At 35.6% G+C, this 18,840-nt stretch overlaps 1 pseudogene; it reads left to right on the top strand.

Moving 5' to 3' along the window:
* The first annotated feature begins 13,259 nt into the window (after positions 1-13,259).
* On the top strand, positions 13,260-13,378 carry LOC120582598 (uncharacterized; annotated as a pseudogene).
* Positions 13,379-18,840: the final 5,462 nt, after the last annotated feature.

Consider the following 18,840-nt stretch of genomic DNA (forward strand, 5'->3'; position numbering starts at 1 on the left):
ATACTATAAACTATCCAAAGATAGTATCGACAGTCATAAATTTCTAATTTTGGGTTCTATGTAATTCTTGTAAAACAACAATAATATTGAGATCCTCAGTATTATTTTCACATTTCCTTGAGAGGATCTGGCCCAATATTTTAAAGTTAATTATTTAGCATTAGTCACTGTTTTTGACAGCTAATGACAACTAATGAAATAGTGTCTAAGTATCTTATATGTTTTTATCTTTAAAATCTTTTGGTTGCCATTGCTAACAGGTGCTTGATGTTTAGCATCATGTGGACACTTAAATTGTTAACATATCAAATTCAAATGGTAATCATTTGGGACAAAATAAACCAGTAAAATGTTGATTTTGGGCCATTTCAGTAATTCGAGCATGTCCTCATCTTTTCTAAATTTATGCAGTTGTCTTTTCAGTGATTTACTAGTTTTGAATTTGGGTCATCACATATCACACCTAAGTATCATTTTCTTAAAGTGGAAAAAATTGACCACTTTTGTATCTATCTCTTTTGCTTTCACATTAAGAATTTGAACATTTGAATTATTTTCAGAAGATCTGTATAGATTGCATTTATTTTGTGGAGAAAATGGTAATTTTCAGCTTTGCCCTTAAAAGTTTTTTTCTTTAGGGCAACATAAATATCTGGGGTAGTACAAACATAGAAGAGGGCCCTCTGTTGTCTGATGAGCAGGTAATGATCCTAATTGACTTAGATTTGTAAATGAACAAACTGCTTTTGTAAAGAAATGTATTCTATCCTAATTTCTTGATGGAAATCCATAGAAAGATTCAAGATAATTCAGATTAAGTGTGCTAACAGGATATAGCTTTTACATTTGGCTGTTGAATTCAACTGCACCTTTTAATACTTTAAATGTATTATATGTATAGCCCTTATGAAGATGTTGGCTATAATTCTATTAAGAGACTTTAGCTTATGGATGTTGCTATACTGGTATAAAAAACTTCTACAATTAAACTCCAGCGTGGTACTCATTTCAACATACAGAACTGTACATTTCGTGCAATGGCTTTATCTTAAGAGTGACTTTGTGAACGCACTTTGTGGCCTTTGGGGGTGGTTAGAAAGAATAGGGGAGAATTCCACATTAAGGTTATTTTTAAAACATTGGTCATGTATTAGGCAGAAACAGTATTCATAACATTTTTCTGGGCTTTAGGTATGTTGTTTTGGAGATCTTTAATATAAATGTTTTAAGTATTCTGTGTACACTGTAGTGACTTAACAGAAAATTGTAGCATGTCATTGCAAGCTTTCTCTGCTATCACCAATGAAACACAGTGCCCTCTTAAATTTCCTCACCTTCTAACTTTCTTATAATCAACAGTAGCTGGACGTTTTTGAGGTGCTTTGATTGAAATTAAAAACATTTCAATCTATTTGGAGACCAAAGGCAAATTCAGTTTCATCACCTTTGGGATTATTCATAACTTTTATGGTGAATTTCAGCTTTGACATTTATTGTGAGGAATATGCCAAAAAATAATAGCAGGGGTTTCTAACTTAAATCTGTAAAGAAATTCTCCATCTGTAGTGCTTGCCTTTTCAGGTGCCACTTGTACTGCCTAATACAGTGCCATTTGCCTTGTGAAGATCTGTAAATATTAGTTATATTGAATGTAGGACAGAAACTCTCCCTAACATTATGATCTCAGTACCCCACAAATGATTAAGAACGATGCGAAAACCAGCAGCTAAGTAACATCTTATTATTCAGTTGTAGCAAATTCATATCAAGTGTCCTTCAAGGATGAACATATTTTCTATTCCTGTTTGTATTTAGCAAGTAAAATTTACGTTGAATTTTAGTGTATTATATTCAGCTTTTAAAAGTGAGTTTTATGTATGTACTGGAAGGAAAGGATCCTAGAGTCTTAGACTTTGTTTCTTTATGCAACAGTTGGAAAAGAGCAACATCATTTAATTTTTTTTTCCCCAAAGCGCCATCTGCTGTAGTTTTCTTTATGACAGAGGTAATTAAAAAAAGAAAACTATGTATAAAAATTATTTATCAAATTTGTCCCTGAAACATTTCTTAGATCTTTTTTTAATTGATGCAAATGTTTAAAAAGAAAAACATACGTAAAATATTGGACTTTTTTAAAAACTTGTTTTCATCTATTTTCTATCAGATAATGTTTTATTTCTAGTATAGAGGTAGTCGGCACTCTTCAGGTTGATATATAGTTTTATTGTAGAATTTTCTCAGAAAATTAAATTGAACTTATTCAGGTTAAAGCAGTAGATACTGAAAGAGCGTACTCTCCTAGAGCAGCAGATGGAACTCTGGTACTTGTGGCTATAGAAAATAGAAAAATTCCTAAATTTCAAAGTCCAAATCTGAGAATTGCCAACCCGGTCATTATGGGGTCTCATACAGTGATTTTAAATTTAGGTACATTTATTACCAAAGCTTTGTCTTATTTCTTATTATGTATGTAACTTTGTAGAACCAACCTTATTGGATAGGGCCCACAAGTAATTGATTTGTAACTTCAACACCAAGATTATCATTAGATTATTTAATTCAGCCTTTTGTCTCCTAAAACTTAATGCCCACTGTGGAATAGCAGTAGTATATTAGGACCCAGCAGAGTTTGGGTTCAAAATAATGAGTGTTTACTCTTACTGGAGCAGAAACATGTCAGCATTTTTAGGTTTATTTTAAATCACTAAAAATATTGATTTGAACTTAAAGGATTTAAATGCTAGCAGTCTGTACTTTTCCAGCATTGTTTATGCCTGTCTTGTTGTTTACATGCTCTTCTGCCCAGACTGTAAGTATTATAGGGACTTTTTTTGGGCTGGAAAATAATAATAGTTCAGCTTTTCCCTCCTCTAATACTGTTCCTGATTTTAACATTTCTAAGAATAAGATATTTCTGAATGATTTCAATTAAAAGGAATTTTAATTACATAAAAATATTTAATGTACTTTCTGCCCACTTAGATCTCTTCTCTGTCATGCCCTTAAATTTCTCGTTAATCTATATGCTGCTGCTTTTTATGCTACTCCTTTTAGAAAATGAAAATTCTAGGTTTACCCAGTTTTTAGTTTTAAACATTTTGAATGTGTACCCCCGCATATGTGAACAATTAAATTATGACCTATCAGTCGTAGGTAAATAATCAACTTCAAAAGAGTTGATATCTTTGACCATTATGTGAGGGTTGCTATTGCATTTATGTACATGGCTGTAAATTATGTGCATTTACTCTGTATTTATGTTAACTAGCTGAATTTTATTTGAATTGTTAAAATTTTTAAAATTATAATATGCTTATGAAAATACAGCGTGTTGGTTTTTTTATTAATAATATATCCTAAGGAAGACCAGGTGCTGTAGGTGTTAAAAAAATACTAATAAGGGATTGTAATCTGGCAGGGTCCTTGCAATCTGTGAGGTCATCCAAGGGTTGCTTCGCCTAAAAGAAAAAAAATAGTGTATCCTAATATTTTGGTATGGTGAGGATATAATCACACTTTCTTAAGATTATGTATAGAACAAAAGTGCATTGCCATTTTCAAATTAAATGTCAGGCTCCTATCTGCTAGACCTAATTATATCTGTTAATCAAAAGGTCAAATAATATAACTATCTCATAGCTCAGTAAGAAATTTCTGTTCTATATTTTCCATAGATTTATTGATTTTTCAGTCCTGTACTTTTCACATATAAAAACATGCAGTTTGTAAAGAACATCTGAAATTGGAGCCAAATTAGGTTATTTGATATCTCCCTAGGTTATAATGTCCTTTTGACATCAGTAGCTTTTTTGTTGTAGTCTCAGCCTTTAGGAAAGCTAAGAATTTTAAAAGTAAAGAGCTGGGAATTTGTTAGAATAACCAAATTAAGCTTCATATTTTCACTGAAATACCAGTAACATAGATATTAAATGTTAAATAGTACCTGCCCACTTTACTTTTTATCTATTTTGTTTTTGTTCAGTTTTCCCAAATTGTAATTTCCATCAATTATCACCCAGTTTTGTAGGTGAGGAAACCAGGACAAATTTGTCATATTCCATTTCTCAAAGTTAACAAAAAGCTGAAATCATTCAGCCTACTAATAGTACTCTTTCCACTGAAGACTGAAATAGTGGGTAGAGTGAAGACATTTGGCAAAGTAGTGGTTGATATTATTAGCTCAAATGTCTCCAGTCTAAATTGGGTGTATGTGTGTTCATTGCTGAATATCAGGAGCTGTGACAGAATTGGTGAGTTTATGATTTTTTAAGGTTCAAGTGTATGCCTTATGTATACATGTATACAACTGGTAAAACTCAGGCTAAGTAAATTGTAGTTAAATGGTTTTATTTGCTTAATATTTGCATTGCACAAACCAGCTGGCTACCTTAGTATGCCTAGAATTGATTCAGTAGTTTAAATTCATAGAGTGCTATGTTTATACAATGATTTCATGTGACTTCTCAGCCTATAGAGTGGGTGAATAGAGAAGTGATACTTAAGAGGGATATTAGTCACAATTGGGCTTTTTTAACGAGTATTCTGAATATTAGTCTTATGTTTATACTAGGTTTTTTGAATCGGCACTTGGGATGATGCTGAGACAGTTTTTTAAACTTCGTTTGAAACTGTGTGGATTGGCTCAGCATAAAACATTGGTAAATGATGAGAAATAGAGCTACAGATGTGAATTGGAACAGTACAACTGTCTTTGAAGCTGATCTGTATAGAGCTTAGTTTATATCCTGAGGCAGCTGGAGAACCATTGGATTTTCTTTTTTTCTCCAAAGCATCATTGTGACATCATAGAAAGTTAGACTTAACATTAGGTTCAGTTTGTCTTACGTGTGCTGCTCTCAACTGTAGTACCATTGAGCCTCAGGGATGTCCTATGTTCTCTGGAAGTGTTGTAGTGATTGATTCTTTTAGGGAGATCTGAAAAGGTTGCCAGGCTTTGAAACAATGATAGAAATTTGATCGGGAGAGGGGCATTCTTGGTTGAAACAAAAATCAAAGCGTTCTAGCAGTCCAGCAGGAGAAATAACCCATTTTCTTTTCTCCTGGGAATTGACTCAGATTTCTAAACTAGATGGTAGACCCAGTATTCTAAACCTAGTCTAATTCAAAGGAGCTCATCAAATCCAACCCATCAAGATTTAGTGCTAGACTTGTTTTCTGTTATTTTCGGTCCCTACTCTTCCAAAGCACCTCATAACTCCTCCTTGAGTCTTTCATTGTCAAGATAAACCGCATTTTCAACTGCTACATAGCTTTCAAAACTATCCAATAAGATTGATCTTCATTGTATGAACTTATTGAAGTGTTTTAGTGGCCTTTTTTGATCTATACTTTTCCTAAATTATATACTGATTTTTGGTTTTGTTTTTCTGTCTCCCTCACCCCCAATAAGTGTGCTAGAGCAACTGGACATTGGTATAAAGAAAAATGGACCATTACCTCACCATACACACAAGTAAAAATGAAAATTGCAAACCTTCTAGAAGAAATACCTTTGCAACCTTGGAGTAGACAAGGATTAGAATTCACAAAAATGCATTAAAAAGATATTAAAAGTAAAAAAATGCAGCCACGTACTGGAAGAAAATATCCACAATGTATCTGACAGGATATATAATTAAATGCCAAAAAAAAAAAAAATCTGAACAGTTACCACAAAAACAAATAAACATATGAAAAGGATACTTAGCATGATTAGTAATACAAATTTGAACCAAAAATGAGAAAACACTACAGTGCACTCCATGCAACAACTAGACAATATCAAGAATGTACAAACAGCTGGGACTCCCATACATGCTGCTGAGAATGTAAAATGACACAGCTACTTTGGAAAGGCAGTTTCTAAGAAAGCTTAAAACTATATCCACTCTATAACCCAGAATTATTACTGGGGGAGGGGTGGTTTTGAGAAGGGGGGATTCTCAAGAGAAATGAAAACATCTACAAATGTTCATAGCTTTATCACTAAAAGTGGTCATTTTACATGAAGGTCAAGAACAGGGAAAATCAGTCAAGGTGACATGTTAAGTTTACCTGGAGGTAGGGAAGGAGTTGACCAACAAGGGACCTAGTGGAACATTCTGGAGTCATGGAAATGTCCCACATGTTGATCTGGGTAGTGGTTAAACAGGTGTGTGCCTAATACAAAAATTCATCTGGTTTACATTTAAGATTTGTTCATTTTAAACATTTTTAATCAAGATAAATAGTTGAGTAAACTTTAGTGAAAGTTACAGAATGAAACCCATGAAGATGAGATGCTAGAATTAGCAACGTACAGTTCATAAAATAGTCATACTTAATGTGTTTCAAATAAAATGGAGGTCTTAAAGCGACTATCCGGTTTTGGTATGAGTAAGCAGGACCTCTGAGCAACTTACCTCCATTCAACTAGATCTCAAAACATTTCTTCTGAGGTATTGCTGGGCAAGCAGAAGGGTTTCCCTTCCTTCCCAACCCCAAGCCCAGGACTAAACAATTAGAACTGGATCTGGATCAGGGTAAGGACTGGTGTTAGGGTGCTTCTAGGATGGGGGTACTTCTGGATACCAGAAGAAGCAGGATCAAATCTTTGTAGGGAAACTTTCCAAGTTAGGCCTAGGGAACTCCCATAGAATTACCTGATGATGATTGCCAAATGTTTAAGACTAGTCATTATGATTGGTAAGAGAAACATGGAAATAGCTTTATACCATCAAGGACTTCATACATTCCAATCGTTGGAAATAAAATGCAGAATAGCTATAATTACAAAGATGAGCACACAAGAAGGAATAAGCAGACTATTAAGGTCAACATTAAAAGTGAAAAAGACAAATCAAGAACTCAATGGATAAGTCGAAAATGATCTAGATATAATTGAAGCGATTTAAACTTGAAGTTATATTTAAATAACATACCTAGAAGACGGCCAAGAGATAAAGAGAAGGACTGTATGAAACAAAAGGTAGGCGATATGGAGAATGGAATGAGAATGTCTAATATACTTCCTTACATTAAGTAAATGAAGAGAATGGAGAAGGGACAATGTTTTAAGCGGAACTGGAAAATTCCCAGAGTTGATAAACATGAATCCATAGCACAACAAATAATAATGCATCCTAAATAGGATTAAAACATGCCTATAAACATAGGACTGAAGAACCAAGCAAAGATCTTGATTTCTGCTACTTGCATAATAGGCTACATTTTAGGGGCAATGCTCCTTATGAGTGCAATGAAAACGCTAGGTAAAATATTTTAAAAATCTTAACAAGAGTTAACAATAATAAAGAATGATCAGGCCAAAATCCAAGATGTGATAAGAACCTAGAAAGTTGTTTCAAGCCACTTAGGACCTAGGAGCAATTGCTGATCAAGCTATAATTTTGGATAGCTTTTCAGGACAAGAAAGAGTAGATGACTAGGCCCCACCTAAATTAAGAAGTCTGGTAGACTCTTTATTGGGGCCCTAGAAACTAGATCAAGTATCAACTCTTGAGCAGAATTAAAGCCCAAATTTGTATTGCTAGAGTGGAGAGGAGGACACCCAGGTCATAATTAAAGTGGTTCCAGATATAGAATCCCAAGTGCCTGGTAGAAGCAAATTTGTGGAATAAGCAGTCTTTACCCTACGTCATGGTGAAACCACATCAATAATTTTTTCAAGAACTATGAGCAGCACACAGTCAATAAGCAAACAAGGAAACCACACCACTGGTGATAACCCTCAAAAGCAAAGACAGCCCACTGTCCTACAAAGAAAACAGATCTGGAGTGATCAAATACAGACTGTAAAATGCAAATTAGTACAATTTTTAAAATATAAGATGTGCTTGAAAATAGAATGGGATACTAAAAATAATGGTAGAGCAAATTTGAACACCAAATGTAATTTCTAGAAATGAAAAATAAAATTTAAAGTACAGATGAACAAAGCTGAAGGGAATTGTTTAACAGAACAATTTGTTGTTGTTGTTGTTGTTGTTGTTTGCTGCAGAATGCAGCAAAGAGGAAAAAGAAAATACGGAGGAAAGGGTAAGCTGCAGGGAGGGTACTCAAGAAATCCAGTATATGTTTGATTGGTGTCCCAGAGAAGCAGAGAGATCATCTGAAGCTATAAAGGCTGAGAATTGTCTAAAACTGATGAAGAACACTACTCCACAGATTCAAAATCCCAAGTAATCCAAAACAATAAAAATGAACCCATATCTAGGCAACAGTTTTATGAAACTAAGATTACTAAAGGCAAAGAAATTTTTAGGATTTTCCTCTGACCTTCAAAGCAAGGACAGCTATCCTGACAATTAAACATTTATATATATTAGAACAATTTTTTTTTCAGTATACTGCCAAACTAGGATTTTATACCCGGTAAAAAATTTTTAGGAATGAGGCTAGAATAAAGAAATTTCAGAAAAATTAAAACTGGGAGTTTGCTATCAGTAGGAGGTCACTAAAGGAAATCCTAAAAGATGGACTTTAGGCAGAAGGAATGTGATACCAGATAGAAAAATGGTAAAAAAAGCAAGGAAAAATGGTAAAAAAAGCAAAAAGTTAGGTGGGCAAATGCAAAAGGTGATTGACCATATAAAAGAGTAATAATAATTAGTCAAAAACAAAACAAGATAGAAAATACAGCACATTACAATTTTATGAAAGTAGAGAAGATAAATGGAGATAAAATGTTCTAGGAACCTTATGTTGTCCAGGAGGAGAAAAAAGATTTTGATTCAGTTTAAATTTGCTAAGTCTACATTGTAAAATGAAAGATAATCAATGAAAGAACAGAAATAATACCATTTCCATACTAGTAGAAGGGGAAAATATGAAATTATTCATTTGAAATATCAGTTAAAAAGAAGGCCTGATAAGAGAGGCAAACAGCATGAAATAATATAGTTTTAAAAACAAATATATTAGTAGTTAAATTACATGTTTAAATGTTCCCGTTTAAAGACTGGAGAGCCATGGGTAAATCATAGGCCATATTAAGATTGAAAGTAAAAGAATGAAAAAGGATAAGACATGAAAATACTACCCAAAGAGTGTAACACATTACTACCAAAGAAAACAGATTTTAAGACAAGAAAGCGTTACTCGAGTTTGGTTACCATATGATAATAAAAGATTTGTTTCACTGAAGATACAATGATTTAAAATTTTTACACACCTAATAAAATGTTCTCATTGCATAGAACCAAAATAAGAACAATAAGAAACAGACAAATCTACAATAGTGAGAATTTTTAACAAACTTCTCAGAATTTGACAGAACAAGCAAATAAAAATAGTAAGCATACAGATTTCAACCATGTAGTTAACAACCTTGTTCCATTGAAAACAATGATGCATTCAACGTCTGCAGAATGTGCACACTTTTTCAGGTATACACAGAGTATTTATAAAAATTGATCCTAGCAATCTCATCAAATTTCAAAGAGTCGAAATCATATAGAGGATGTTCTCTGACCACAATGCAATTAAACTGGAAATCAATACGAAGATAATTGAAGAATTTCATAAGTTTAGAAATTTAGACATACACTTCTAAATAACCTAATGGCCCGCTCAATCAAATGGACAAAATATTTTGAACTAAATCATAATAAAAAATCTAAATGTCAGAATTAATGAATGCAGCTTAAGCAGTCCTTATAGAAAATTTAGAATTTTAAGTCCATATATTAGGAAAAGAAAAAAACTGAAAATTAATGAGGTAAGTATATAAGTTAGCATTGTCTAGGGCATAGTAATTTAGAGACAAATGCATAATGGCTCAACCTAATAGACATTTATTGCTTGCTCATTTAACGATCTTGGACAGAAGAACAGGTTGGTTCTTCTCTAATAGTCCTTCAGGGACTCAGCTGAAGTCTCTGCTATTCTCAGCACTTGCTTTCCAAGGTCTCATTGGGGCTGTGGTTCTCCAACTTCAGCATGTATCCAAATAATATGGAGGGCTTTTTGTGTTTTGCTTTGCTAACAGTGGTGTTTAAAGTAAAAAATAAATATCACCTATTTTAGAGAAGCCGTAAATAGGTGGACAAAGTTCATCATTGGAGGAAATAATTCAGAGTATACAACTATTAGATGTATATTCACCCTAGCATTACTGAAATATTTTATTCTTCCTCCTGCTCTATTGACATGTAACATTGTGTAGATTTAAGGTGTACCACATGATGATTTGATACTTACATATTGCATAATGATTACCACCATAAAGTTAGCACCTCCATCCCCTCACATAGTTACCGTTTTGGGGGGTGGGGCGGGTGTGTGGTTAAAACACTTAAGATCTACTCTCTCAGCAACTTTCAAGTGTGTAATACAGTATTGTTAAATATAGCCACCATACAGAACTTTAGATCGCCAGAATTTATTCATTTTATAACTGCAAGTTTGTACCTTCTGACTTAATATCGCCCCATTTTCCCCAGCCCCAGCAACTACTATTCTTCTACTTGCTATTTCTATTTCGTTTTGTTTTTGTTTTTGGATTCCACATATAAGTGAGGTCATACAATATTTGTCTTTCTCTGACTTATTTCACTTAGCCAGGATTCTTTCTTTTCTGTGGCCGAATAACGTTTCATTGAATATATATACCACAACTTCTTTATCCGTTCATTTGTCAATGGACATTGAGGTTGTTTCCATATCTTGGCTATTATGAATAATGCTTCAATGAACATGGCGTGCAGATATCTCTCTGAAAGAGTGAATTCATTCCTTTGGATATATGAAACAGAACAACTGAACAGAAGACAGAGCCCAGAAACAGACATACTTATATGGAGACTTGATAGCACTGCAAATCGGTGAGAACTGGCTGGACCCTTCAACATGGTTCAATATTATCCATACAAAAATTATGAACTTAGATATTCATATCCAGTTGGTGGATACCTTATACCAAACTAAAAGAATCCAGTTCAGATGGATTAGATTTAAATGTGAGAGGCCAAACTTTTACAATGTTAAGAAAATATAGGAAAAAATCTATATAAACTAGTGGGAGAAAACGTTTTTCTAAAGCGAGACACAAAAGTGCACTTCATACAGGAAATGACTGATAAATTACACTATGTTAAACTTTATAACTTCTTTTCTTCAAAACACTTTAAAAATAATGAAAAGGTAACCCCCAAAGCTAGAATATATTTGCAACATATATAACTGACAAGGTATAGTATCAGAATGAAGAACTCCTGTGAATCAATCAGTTAAAGACAACCCAATAAAAACCTGGACAAAAGTCATAAATAAGCATTTCACAGGAGAATAAAACAATATGCAATAAGCATTGAAAAACTGTTTATCTTAGTAGTAATTGGGGGACTGCAAATTAAAATCATGACGTGTCGTATAATTATCACAAAGGCAAAAATGAGTAAACCAGACAATCTCAAATAGATGTTGAACAAAGGAATTCTTATGCACTCCAGCTGGAAATGTAAAGTATCATATGACATGTTGGAAAACATTTGCCTTATATTATAAAGTTGAAGATGCTTATACCATATAAGCTGGTACTTTACTCCTGGGTGTATACCCCAGAGAAACCTTGGCTCATATGTTCCAGGAGTCATGCACAAGAATGTTCATAGCAGCCTGGTTGCAATAGCAAAGCACTGAAAACATTCTACGCATCTAAGGAAAGGGGAATGGTGAAATTCACATCAGTGAAAACGAATGAATCACATGATTGACATGGCTCAATCTCAGGAACTTAATTTCAGATTTAAAAAAAGAAGTCACAGAAGCATACATACAGTGTGATTCTGTTTATATAAAGCTCAAAAACCTGCAAAACAACAAAATTTGGCAAACATACATGTGTTAAAATGGTAAAAGCAAGGGAATGATAAACACAAAATTCTGGATGGCTGTGACTTCTGACAGCAGAAATGGGTCTGGGGGTGTATGGAGAAAAGACACACAAGAAGCTTTAAAGGAACTGATATGCTCTATTTCTTCATCTGGTGGGTCAGGTGATTTTTTAAAATTTTTCTTAAGAACTTAAATCAACAAACCACTTATTTTTCTGTGGATCTGTGTCCTCTGCCTCAAGACTCTCAGAGGCTGTAAGGTGTTAGCTGGTGGTGCAGTCAACTCAAGGCTTGACTGCAGAAGGACCTGCTTCCAAGCTTGCTCATGTAATGGTTAGCAGGTCGGTTCCTCGTGAGTTGTCAGACTGAGGGCCTTAGATCCTTGATAGCTCTTGGCCAAAGGCCACCCTCAGTTCCTTGACACGTGGACCTCTCCATAGGGCAGTTCACAACACGGCAGCTGGCTTCATCAGAGTGACTGAGTTGAAGCAAAGAGGTGAGCCAGAAGGAAGCCAGAGTTTTCATAAACTAATCTCAGAAGTGACAGTCCATTGCTTTTGCCATATTCTATGCATGAGAAGCAAGTCACAGGTCCAGCCCACGCTCAAGGGGAGAGAATTACACAATAGTGTGAACACCGGGAGGCGGGAATCACTGATGGCCATTTTAAAAGCTGCCTACCACATATATTTTAGTGTGTGTTTTATCATTAAATATTCCATAATAAAAAATCCCTATGGTGACTCCTCAGGAACTTCAGGATCAAAATAGTTTCCTTACTGTGGTCATCTCATGCTAAGAAGCCCTCTTCCATGGCCTGGCTTTGTCTGCCCTCTAGCCTCCACTCTCCGTCCCATCAGACTGATTAAGTGGATTTTCTCAAACAGGCCACGTGCTCTCAAGCCTCTAAGCATTTCCCCAACGCTGTTCTCCTGCGTAGTTTATCTTCTCCTCATTGATCCTCACTCATTTACTAATATGCATCACCTCCTCCAAACACCATCTCTGCTCCAGCTCCTTGTCTCCCCATCCTCTGGCCTGGGTTAGGTTCTGCTGATCGAATGGTAGAATGGGTAGCTTGGGCATTTGCTCTGCTGGACTCTGGGCTCTCGGAGGGCAGGGCCCTGCCTCCCTGTTTTGCCTCCTAGGACCTAGCCCAGAGCTTGGCATGGTAACCACCCCACATGAGACAGTGCAGAGGGAGTAAAGGGACATTGCTAAACAGTCACAGCAAGGGAGTACATAGAGGCTATGAAGAGCCTCGTGACAGTTCAGGTGGGGCTTTTAAGCCAAAGGAGTTATGAAAAAATAGTCAGTTTTCAGCTCTTTGAACTTCACATAAGGGATTGTGGATTTGTGCTGCTTAAAATATCCAGCGCTATTGTAAGGAGGGTTTTTTTTTTTAATTAAACTTTATTTTGAAGAGTCTACAGCCATGCTACCCTAAACGAGCCCGATCCCGTCTGATCTCGAAAGCTAAGCAGGGTCAGATCTGGTTAGTGTGTGGATGGGAGACCACCTAGGAAGACCAGGTGCTATAGGCCTAAAAAATAAAAAATAAAAAAGCATAAGAGACTGTAAGCTGACAAGGTCCTTGCAATCTGTGAAGTCAACCAAGGGTTTACTCACGCCTAAAAAAAAAAAAAAAAAAATTTATTTTGAAAATATTTCAAACCCACAAAGTCACAAAGAATATTACAATCGATTTCCACCTATACTCTCCTCTGCATTTATTGTATTGTTAACATCATAACATTTGCTTTCTCTCTCATTGTGTGTGTGTGTGTGTGGTAACCGTGTGTGTGTGTGTGTGTGTGTGTGTGTGTGTGTGTGTAAGGCAGAATAATGGCCCCCAGATATGTCTACATGCTAATCCCTGGCACCTATAAATACAGTATGTTACATGGCAAAGGGGAATTAAGGTTGCAAATCAGATGACTTTATGATAAGAAGACTATCCTGGGTCTAATGTAATTACGAGTCCTTATATATGGAAAAAGGGAAGCAGGCAGAAGAGTCAGAACCAAAGAGATGACATCATGACAAAGACTCTACCGGCCATTGCAGACTTTGAAGATGTAAGGGCACCTCATTCTTCCCTAGATCCTTCAGAAAGGACTAATCCTGCAGACACTTTAATTTTAGCCCTGTAAGACCCATTTCAGACTTCTGACTTCCAGAACTGTAAGATAATAATTTTTTTTATTTTAAGCCACTAAGTCTGTGGTAATTTGTTAAAGCAATAATAGGAAATTAATAGTGTATTATATATACGTTCTCATCCAATTTTTTTTTAGTTTAGTTTTTTTTTTTCAGTTAAATTTCAGAGATAAAGGACATTCTCATATATCAATAATACAGTTATCAAATTCAGGAAAAGTAACATTTACACAATACTATTATCTAATGTGCAGTACATATTCAGATATTGCTGGTTGCTTCAGTAATGTTCTTTATAATGAAAAGATCCAGTTCAGAATCACGCATTGCATTTAGTTGCCACGTCTCTTTAGTCTCCTTCACTCTGGAGCAATTCACAGCTTTTCACTCTCAAGACACTATTTTTCAAAGTTACAGACCAATTCCTTTGTGAAATGACCTGTAATTTAGGTTTGTCTTTTTTTAGCCTTATGAGTGAATCGAGGTTATACACTGGGAAGGAAGACCACCGAATTGATAATTGTGTTGTTGCAAGGAGTTTAAAGAACTGATAATTCTCCTGAAACAACTACAAAATGATTACCAATGCAACTCAATTTTTAATTTACGTGCAAAATAGTTTACAAAAAAAATCCATTTCAACGTTTCTGTCAATCTTAACATGATCCTAATCAAAAAGGCTTTAGGAAAGAATTAGCTTAAGACTTATGTAGAAATAAGGCATCTTACCCTTTTTTTCCTAGTAATTTTTTAAATTAAGTTTATTGAGGTAACATTGGTTAATACAATCATATAATTTTCAGGTGTACATCATCATTTGACATCTGTATATTCTATTGTGTGTTCGCCACCCAAAATCCAGTTTCTTCCAGCTACCATATATTTGATCCCTTTTACCCACTTCACCCTTCCTCTACCCCTCTATATTTGACCCTCTTTACCCCATCTACCTCCACCTTTCTCCCCCACCCCACTAGTAACCACTACTCTATAGTCCTCTGGGAAACACTAGTCTATAGTCTATGGGTCTCTGTTTATTTGTCCTGCTCATTTGTTGCTTTTAAGTTTATATCTCACATGTAAGTGATAACATGTGATTTTGAACTTTTTCTGTCTGGCTTATTTCGTTTAGCACGATAATCTCGAGTTCCATCCATGTTGTCGCAAATGGCAGTATTTCATCTCTTCTTATGGCTGAATAATATTCCATTGTATATGTACCACTGCTTCTTTAGCCAATCATCCATCGTAGGTGACTTCAGTTGCCTCTATGTCCTGGCCATTGTAAGTAATGCTGCTATAAACCTTGGTGTGCAAGTATCTTTATAGATATGAATTTTCAAGTCTTTGGGGTAAATATCCAGTAGATGGATTGCTGGATCATGTGGTAGATCAATTCTTAGTTTTTTGAGGAACCGCTATACTGTTTTCCATAGTGGCTGTACCAATTTGCAGTCCCACCAGCAGTATATGAGGGTTCCTACTTCTCCACATCCTCTCCAACATTTGTTATTGCTTGTCCTGTTGATTATAGCCATTCTAACAGGTGTGAGATGGTATCTCATTGTGGTTTTGATTTGCATTTCCCTAATAGCTAGCGATGTTGAGCATCTTTTCATATATTTGTTGTCCATTTGTATGTCTTCTGGGGAGAAGTGTCTGTTCAGGTCCTCTGCCTATTTATTGATTGGATCATTTGTTTTTTTTGTTGTTTTTGAGTTGTACGAGTTCTTTGTATATTTTGGATATTAAGCCCTTATCGGAGGTGTTGCTTGCATATATATTTTCCCATTCGGATGGTTGTTTCTTTACCTTGTTGACAGTTTCTTTTGCTGAGCAGAAGCTTTTTAGTTTGATGTAGTCCCATTCATTTATTTTTGCTTTTACTTCCCTTGCCTTTAAGATCAAATTCATAAAATCCTCTTTAAGACCAAGATCCTTGAGTTTAGTTCCTATGTTTTCTTCTATGCATTTTATTGTTTCAGATCTTATATTCAGGTCCTTAATCGATTTTGAGTTAATTTTGGTGTGTGGTGATAGAAAACAGTCTAGTTTCATTCTTTTGCAGGTGGCTTTCCAGTTTTCCCAGCACTATTTATTGAAGAAGCTTTCTTTTCTCCACTGCATGATTTTGGTTTTTTTGTGGAAAATTTTGGGTTTACTTCTGGACTCTCGATTCGGTTCCACTGGTCTGTGTGTCTGTTTTCCTGCCAATACCATGCTGTTTCGATTACTGTCGCTTTGAAGTCGGGCAGTGATGCCTCCAGCCTCATTCTTTTTTCTAAAGATGACTTTGGCAATTCGGAGTCTTTTGTGCTTCCATACAAATCTGATGATTTTTTGTTCTATTTCTTTAAAAAATGCCGATGGGATTTCGATGGGGATTGCATTAAATCTGTATAATGCTTTAGGTAATATGGTCATTTTAACTATGTTGATTCTTCCAATCCAAGAACATGGAATATCTTTCTATTACTTTGTTTCTTCTTTGATTTCTTTTAATAGGGTCTTGTAGTTTTCATTATATAGGTCCTTCACATGTTTCGTTAAATTTATTCCTAGGTATTTTTTTCTTTTTGTTGCAATTGCAAAAGGAATTATTTTTTCAATTTCTTTTTCTGACACTATGTTGTTAGAATATAGAAATGCTATAGAGTTTTGAATGGTTGATTTTGTATCCAGATATTTTACTGTATTTGCTAATTGTTTCTAGTCGTGTTCTTGTGGAGTCTTTAGGGTTTTCTACATCGAGAATCATGTCATCTGCAAATAGTGACAGTTTGACTTCTTTGTTTCCTATTTGGATGCTTTTTATATCTTTCTCTAGTCTGATTGCACTTGCTAGAACCTCCAATGTTATATTGAATAAGGGTGGCAATAGTGGACAGCCTTGCCTTGTTCCTGATCTTAGAGGGAAGATTTTTAGTTTTTCACCATTAAGTATAATGTTGGCTGAGGGTTTGTCTTAGATGGCCTTTATTATGTTAAGGTACTTTCCTTCTATATCAATTTTGTGAAGTGTTTTGATCATAAATGAATGCTGTATCTTGTCAAAGGCTTTTTCTGCATATATTGATATGATCATATGATTCTTATTTTGTAATTTGTTTATGTGATGTATCACATTAATCGATTTGCGTATGTCGAACCATCCTTGTGTCCCTGAGATGAAGCCAACTTGATCATAGTGTATTATCTTTTTAATATGTTGCTGTATGCGTCTTACCCCTTTAGAAGCCCTAGGGGGCGCCCAGCAGCTGCTATAGGGCTTGTCTCCTCTGTCTCCTGGGTTCTGAGTTCTGCAGCGAGTTTGGGAATTCCCCTCTGAGCCTAGGAGCTGTCACCCAGAACCCTCAGAACTTGGAAGCAGCAGCCACCCAGATAGGAAGACTCCCGAAAGCATGTCACATTAATATTTTTTAAAAATCTGAGAGATGCCTAAGGGCCTGATAAATTGCAGACATTAAAACATGGAGAGAAACAAAGAATGGTTTTATAATCTTCTTTGATGACACAGGGCAAATTAAATGTAATTTGAATAAATATATTCACCATTAGGTACTCGTCCTCTACGATACTATTTGGTACTGTCGTATATGTACAAATATAGGCTGCATATTAATAATTTTGTGATTTAATGGTGTAATTTAGCCAGAATGAGATTATGAAGTTGAAAACAGCAACTGGGTGCTCCGGGATTCTCTACCCCCACAGAGAAACAGTTTGTAAAATATTGACATTGTATCTTTAAAACAATTTGATTCTAATTGCAGTTGTGATAAATGACCTCTTTTCATCTCCTTCTCGCTGCTCTCCTTTTGGGGGGTGGCATTTCATGCTAACTTGAGTGGGCATTAGAGTAAATACTTTGCAATGCTGTACAGGAAATCAAAGATTTAAAATAATATCATGTTTATTGGTGCAATTTCCTTTTTGTTCCTGGGGGGTTTCATTTTAAAGCGGTTGGGAGGAGGAGAAGAGCCAATGACTATAGCAGGCCTGTTGCAGCCGCTCCCTCTCTCCCCATCATTGAGAATGTATTCTCAGTCCACGGAAGCACAGAATACATTCATCAGTTTTCTTGTTTATTCTTTTATTAATATTCAGCAAATGTTTACTGAGTTACAGAGAAATCCTGGCAGCGCTCACTGGAATTTAGAACTTCCTTCAATAATTCTTCATTGTTTATAGTGAAAGACCAATATAATTGTACTCAGATACATTTGTGAGAGAGACAGAACTAGAAGCGGAGTGAGCCACCTTCCAAAGGACTTTGTAGATAGAATCTGCAATGACAGTTTCAACCCTGGACTTTCAGATTTGGTGACCGAGATGGACTCCAAAGGCAGGAAGTCCAGCTCATTGTGCCGTACAAAGAATGATGCCTGCGAATGAGCAGTGAACACTCCGTCCCGTCCGTGGCAGCAGCGAGGGGCACATTTGTTCAAACAGGCAGTTATCTAAGGGTGTGATAGAATCACCACAGTTTCCTAGTTCAAACAGATCCGGATGCGGTGTTGTTGCAAGGTGTCTGAGTCTGAATCCTGAGTCTGACACCTGCTCTGGGAACTTGAGCAAGTCATCTCCTCTTATTGTCCCATCTATAAAATGAGAATTATGACACCTACCCCAACAGGGCTGCTTTGGACATTAAATTTGATAAACTCTTGTGAGAGGTTCTGCTACACAGTGGAAGGCAAATAAGTGCAGTCTCCTTCGGAATTTTCTTTTTGCCCGGAAGAAAGCAATCGACTGCACCTTCATTGAAACCCTTTATTTGCCTTACCTGTGCTTTGGGAAACTTTTACTAGCCTCGGTCTTTGCTGTTGCAAGAAAAAAGCAAAAG

The sequence above is a fragment of the Pteropus medius genome, unplaced genomic scaffold (genome assembly GCF_902729225.1).
Source record: "Pteropus medius unplaced genomic scaffold, Ma_sr-lr_union100, whole genome shotgun sequence".
NCBI classification, from domain to species: Eukaryota; Metazoa; Chordata; class Mammalia; order Chiroptera; family Pteropodidae; genus Pteropus; species Pteropus medius.